Source organism: Rosa rugosa, chromosome 1 (genome assembly GCF_958449725.1).
Source record: "Rosa rugosa chromosome 1, drRosRugo1.1, whole genome shotgun sequence".
Lineage (NCBI taxonomy): Eukaryota > Viridiplantae > Streptophyta > Magnoliopsida > Rosales > Rosaceae > Rosa > Rosa rugosa.
Window position 1 is genome coordinate 32,454,316 of NC_084820.1, and position 7,369 is coordinate 32,461,684.

Here is a 7,369-nt window from a genome sequence, read left to right on the forward strand (position 1 = left end):
AAAACTATATATGACACAACATAAAAGCTGATTGGCAATATAAAAACTATCTCAACTTCAATGAAACAAATAGGCATTACATTTTCCGCAACATTGAACCGCATATCCACAATTCAACATAAGTACTTCTTGCAAAGCTTTCCCCATTTCATCTCAGAATTCTTTATTTTTCCATGCAGTTTCACTCTAAAAAACTCTCTGTAACTTGCCAAGCCTAAACCTGTTAATTTGGAATACCTTGCCCAGATTCAAGGTTACTCAGACGTCATCTGCAAATAACTTAAAAATCTGTACATAGATGTATTTAGTGTGTTATGCACAGATGTAGAGCATAATTCTAGCTAATGCCCATTTTCAACAGTCTTGAAAGCAAGTACTTGTCAAATAGGCCAAAAAAAGAAAAGATAATGAAGACTATAAAGCACCTTTGCAGCTAATTCAATTTATTCTGTTTGTTCTCCATAAACATAATGTCGGTACATGGATCAACAAATCCAAAATATCCGTCAGAATAAGCAAACCAAATGGGCAAGATTTAAACACATGGTCGTATAATTTAACATTAGGTTGTCAATTAGACTCAAAACTTTGCAGGCAAACAGAAGGAGGCAAATGAAAAGAATTATTAAAGAAATACAGCTTAATCACACACAGGCATGAATGCTTTCAATATTACCACTTCATGATTACCATAGCTATAAATCATAATACTGAGTAAACTGAGCATAAGCTTACCATGAGAAGATCCAACATCCAAGACTAAATCAACTGCATAAAGATAATACAGCACTCAGCTGAATAGTCCACAAGAGGTTTTAAAATCATCTTGTATGTAATCGCCATCACCTCGAGCGAAAGTTATTTCCTCTGAAATTGCAGCACCATGATATCCTAAGATGTGCCACCTCCATCTGAACCACTAACATATAACACTTTGCTTCTGTTTGCTTTATCTACAACCAATATTAATAAATTGCCATTAGTATACACATTATAGTGAACACAGATTAACCTTGAGCTGTTTACTATTAGTAGGCAGATAAAACAGTTTGCAAAGAACTAACTGTAAGAAAATAAGTTCAACAAGCAAGTTACTCTCATTTTTGAGTAATGGTTTATTTCACACTGTTCTTAATACAAAAGGGACACATTCAGATTTCAAGAACAAAGTGTTCTATATCTCGAGCGGGAACTAAACTCCATTGCACAAGACAGCAGTTTACCATCATACCAAGCTCTATAGTATTAGTTGTAAGCTTTTATTTGGACTTACATATAACACATAATTCATCAAGCACATGCATTACTTAAGAACATGAATTAAAGTTTGTACATTGTGGGAGTGGTCAACTTTTGCTGGGTCTGCAATTAAGGTAATTAACTCCGTAGTTAGTATGGCGATAAATTTCAGTCATGAATGCGGCTATTATTACGGCCTTAACTACGATAATAACTACACGCAATGATTACGGTTATGAATGAGCGATGAATGACCATCGTAAATGAGTCATGATTAACCATCGTTAATGCAGTAATGATTATCATCATAACTGTCTAAGTAAATGCGGCCATAAAAGCGGGAATAATGGCGGCTTGTCCCCCAAGTAAGTCATCGCCTATATAAAGGCAGCCCGCCGTCAAGGTAAATCATCCCATTCCGACTCTTTCTATTCCACTCGACTAAGAAACGTATTGACTTAGGCACTGCAGGTATCATCCCCCCCCCCCCCTCTTCGAGCCGACAGTCAAACTTCCGAGTTAATGCCCAAACGAAGCTTCTCGATTGTTCCCGATCAGCTTCCGCTCCAATCTACATTCAATGGTGAGTCATAATTCTTTTCGAAATTTTTCTTCACCAACAGGTGGCGCCATATTGGGAAACACTTTTCCCTAAAAAGTGAGGTCAAGAGCTGCCCCTTACAGGATCCCATTTCTGTCACTGAGGACTGATAGTGACGAAATTCCCCCCCCCCCCCCCGACCGTCGAATAGGTCCATCCCAAACCCAAAAGGCGACCTGAACTTGCCTCCCATTAATGAGACGCAAAGGCTGAGGCAAGAACTTAAGTAACTTCAGAGGGAAAAGCAGAACCGCGAGGCTCTTCGTCGGCGAAAACTTGAAAAAATTCTCTGCAACTTGACAGCAATTAGTCAGACGACGACGTCGTTGGCGACCTCCGTCAAACCAACAACGTAGTAGCAAACACGGGCACCAGCGGCTGTTTGAACCTAAATTTAGCATGGCCTACGTGACGTTAAGTTGGGTCCCACATGAAGCAGGCCTGGATCATAGTGAGCCGTGATATAATAAATATTTAGCCGAGGCCCGGCTCACTTCAGCTGAGGTCCGGCTCACTTCACCTCACTTCAGCTGAGGTCCGGCTCACTTCACCTCAGCCGAGGTCTGGCTCCCTTCACCTCAGCCGAGGCTCGGCTCACTTCAGCCGAGGTTCGGCTCACTTCACTTCAGCTGAGGTCTGACTCACTTCAGGCTCATTTCACCTCAGCCGAGGCCTGGCTCACTTCAGCCGAGGTCCGACTCGCTTCACCTCAGCCGAGGTCCGGCTCACATGAGTCGATTTCTGGTTTACTTGTGGCTGAGAAAGTCCTATCCAAAACCCGTCAGAGACACTGATAGCATGACATTATGAGCAGATAAATGCCAACTTCTACGTTACAGCACTAAGTGTGGCTGTTACAAAATAATCATTGAAGAGTCATGATGGCTGATTGTCAGTTATGCACATCAAAGGAATTTTATTCTTAGAATTCAATTTGTAATCAATCCAGTCTCAACAATTAAGGCTGAGATTGTACGTATTAGTCTTGTTATCTTTATTCTGCACTATAAAAGGGGCCGTAGACATCTTTGTTAAAGGTCCTCGACCAAACGCTCTACGCGATTACACAAATTTTATCTCAATACATTTCAACATTTCAGCAACACTTATCAATCTTCACGTGTTTATCTTATTGCTTTCTTTTCTGGTATTTATCTTTCCTGCACTTTACTTTGTTGCTCTTTACATTCAAGCAGTTTATCTTCCTGCACTTTATTTGCTGCACATTTACATTCCTGCACTTTACTTTGTCTTTACTTACACTTTTATTTTATGTTGCTTACTTTACGTTATTTAATTACTTTATACAAAATACAAAATCACAAAAAGAATCATCATCACTTCACTTTCATCTCAATCACCGAGTTACACAGCACTGCGGCCAGATAAGGCCGATCCGTGCTAAAGTCCTTGCATTCAAGGCAGAGAGAACCCCGCGGCCGAGATCGATCCTTCCTCGGCCCACAATCAACTGATCAGAAGTCAGATCGGCGCAAAGATCTACAATCTAGAACAAAACCTCGCTTGGTCAACCGCCGCGAGTTGGCACGCCTGCGCACACGTCACCACTCCAGAAGGACACGTGTAAGCCAAAGAAGACCTCGGCCCAGTGACACGCGGCCGGGACGATTTTTGAGCGAACATCTTTTGGCACGCCCAGTGGGACAACACTCGGTGAATGTTACCAGATCCCTACGCTAAGTCTCGAGGGAATCATTGTTACAGGTGTAGGCAACAAGGCCACACCTCTTCTTTTTGTCCAAACAGATCAGCTACCTCTAGAGATCTCATTGTGTCCATGTCAAGTCTCCCAATGACATCAGTTCAACCATCAACTTCGACGTCAAGTGGGACCTCTACGAGTGGAGTCATGGCACATCCTGCATCATTAGTCGCTACGACCGCCACTGTAGTGTCAGCCTCCACTATAGCGAGTCATCCATCTTTCAGTCAGCAACCGCAGTCACATGTCGTCCAAACCTCAAGGACAACAAATCAAGTTGATTTTACAACTGCGGCTAGTACTCGACAGTATGATCCTGTAACTTATCCATGGGGCCTGCCACCAGGGTATACCCCTCCTTATGAGTCAGTCAGTGTACTAGCAGCTACAGCCTGTATCGGATCATTCCCTTGGGGGTTCTCTCCAGGATATAATCTGCTGTATGAGCCGCTTAACTCCTCTGCAATAGTGGGTACAGGACAGACTCCGTGGCACCATCGGGAAAGCTTCCGGAGGACCCTCGTCGAGGGGATGGGAGGCATGTCGAATGGGGAGCAGAACGGCCGAACCGGACTAGGCCAATCCAAGAGAGCACGCAACGAATCATAGCGTGAAAAGATAGAGAAAATGATTGATGCATGCAAGTGTGCCGGCCTCGAGAGCTCGCGGCCTAAATTGCCAGAAACATCGGTAAGACTCCTTTTACCGTTGACATCCTCAATGCCACGAAACTTCGCATGATCACCACCCTCGTGTTCCAAAAGTATAATGGGACTACCGACCCCGTGGATCACATCAAGAGGTACAAACAGCAGATGTCCATCGAAACAATCGACGAGAAGTTGATGTGCAAGCTCTTCCTCTCAAGACTCACAGGGCCGACGTCAACATGGTTCCAAGATCTCAAGCCCCAATCAATCCCAAATTTTGACACATGGAGCATAGTTTTCATTTCGCAATACTTCTGTGGTCGTTTGCAAAGGAAGGATATGGCGACTTTGTTCAGCATTAAGCAAAATACAGAAGAGAAAATAGGACGGTTTTCTGAACGGTTCAAGGCTGAAATGTGACACGTCAACTGTGAGCCTCAGTTTGCCGCGATTTCATTTAGAGAAGGACTCCTCCCAAGCACACCCTTATACGAGAATTTGTTGCGCGAACCCCCAGGAGGCATGGATGACATCGTTACAGGAGTCGAGGGGGAGATCAGGATCGAGAGACAAAGGAGGCATGAGAGGCCCGGGTTACTACTGCCGTCGACTGGAGTAAAATTAAGAAGGACATTCAGAGTAATAGTTGTCTTAGCGGAGGGATACCTTGAGATCTATCCCGCCCCCTGAAGAATGGTTTACGATCCACCTCGTAACCATATACAAAAGACATAGCCACGAAGGAATATTTGAGAAGCCCCCCCCCCAACCGGAGTCTAGTAACGAGGATGAGAAAAGTAAATATTGCCTGCTCCACGAGCAAGGGGGCACAGAATGTATAAGTGCGAGGAAGTGCGGCCAACAATCCTTGCAGCAATGAAGGTTGGTAAACTTCTTCAGTATAAAACAAGATAAATTGAGGCAACCAAAGGGGTCATGGAAAAGTCCACGTGCTGAAATTCATCTCGAGTAATAGAGAAGGTCGTGACTTCGTTTTGATAAAAAGATGGCACGACTTGTAAAACTCAGGTAAGAAAAATAAAAGAGTTTAGTGATTTTTGCGCATGTTGATATCTCATTCGAGAGACTATTGAAATTACGTATTTTGTATTTCTCGCATGAATAATATCACTGGGACTGGTTCCTCGAGTAGGACAATCCCCTTTAATTTGTATGACTGGTTCCTGGAATAGGACAGTTGCCATTAATCTGTATGAGTGGTTCCTTGAGTAGGACAGTCCCCTTTAATTTGTATGACTGGTTCCTTAAGTAGGACAGTCACCATTAATCTGTATGACTGGTTCCATGAGTAGGACAGTTGCATTCAATTTGTAGAAACTGGTTTCTCGAGAATGACAGTTGCTTTGATTTGTAGGTGTTGGTTCCTCGAGTAGGACAGTTGCCTTAATGGTTTGAAACTGGTTCCTTGAATAGGACAGTTAATTTGATTCACAGGAGCTGGTTCCTCGAGTAGGACAGTTATATTTGATTCGTATAAGTTGGTTCCTCGAGTACGATAGTTGCCTTAATGGTTCGAAACTGGTTCCTCAAGTAGGACAGTTGCCTTAATGGTTGAAACTGGTTCCTCGAGTAGGACAGTTACATTTGATTCGTAGGAGCTGGTTCCTCGAGTAAGACAGTTACATTAACACTTCGGAACTGGTTCCTTGAGTAGAATAGCTGCGTTGATTCATATGAGCTGGTTCCTCGAGTATGACAGTTACCTTAATGCTTTGGGTGGGTTGGCATGCCTCACCCTCACTACAGGCAGGGACATCACCCTCGCTGCAGGTGGGGGTAGGACGAGGTGATGGATCTTACCCTCGCAAGATGTGGAGGTGAGACAACACAGGTTACGAGATTGGTAATAAATTTGAGCCCCTCAGGGCATGGGGGCAATCCCATCCTCAGAAGACGATAAGAATTAGTATGTGGAGAGAGAATCGTCCTATACAATTTGGTTTCAAATTCTCCAATACATTGTTTTTGTTTAACGTTTATTAGATTGTCAGCTCATCGCCGAGTATATTGGCTCTCAATTTCGAATTGCCCAATGCATTGGGTTCTCGTTTTGTTTTTCTTCCTAAGGGTCTGCACGCTCAGAAAAGAAAAACAAGAGGGCATGTAGGGAAGTGAAATATACGTCACAGCCATGGAAACACTGATGACTGTTATCGAGGTCAGCATCGTCGACGTCGAAGCAGGCGTCGCCGTATCGAGAAGGGTGTCACCAACGTTGGGGCCAACGTCGTGGTCATTGAGAAAGGCATCACCGATGTCAATGTCGGCATCGCAGTCATATTGAATGGTGTCATCAACGTCGGAGTGGACGTTGCGGTCATTGAGAAAGGCGTCACCAACATCGGGGCCGACGTCGTGGTCATTGAGAAAGATGTCACCGATGTCAAGGCCGGCGTCGCGATCATAGTAAAAGGTGTCACCGACGTCGGAGTCGACATTGCGATCATTGAGGAAGGCATCACCGACATCTGGGCCGACGTCGCAGTCATCGGGAAAGACGTCACCAAGGTCGGGGCCGGCGTTGCGATCATTGAGGCAGTCATAGTGAAAGGCATCATAGATGTTGGAGTCGACGTCGCGGTCATTGAGGAGGGCGTCACCAACATCGGGGCCGACGACGATGTCATTGGGAAAGAAGTCACTGAAGTCGTTGCCGGCATCACCGTCATTGAGACAGGTGTCACCTATGTCAGGGCTGGCATTACTGTCGAGATTAGCACAGTCGTCGTCGGGATGAGCGTCATGGACATCAGGACTAACAATCAAGGCTCAAGAAACCAAACGTTTAAGGGATTAAGCAGTTGAGAAGGTCAGCCCCTAATTTTATTGTACTTAAATTAATGAACTGATATTATTTGAGCATAAGTAGAACATTCAAAGCTGGAAATTGAAAGAAATCAAAGCGATTGCCTCCCACACGACCTTATGACATGGACATAACATTAAAAGCAAAGGAAAAATAAAACATTCGAGGATGAGAAGCTTCAGAGTCGGGGGGGGGGGGGGGGGCGCCGTTGGAGCCCACATAGTATGGCAGGAGAGACCCGTCTATCTCAAGGAAATTCAGTATCATGCATTGGCAGTACTTGATGACAGCGTCACGAACCAAAAAAAAACAAATCACAGGTAGAAGAG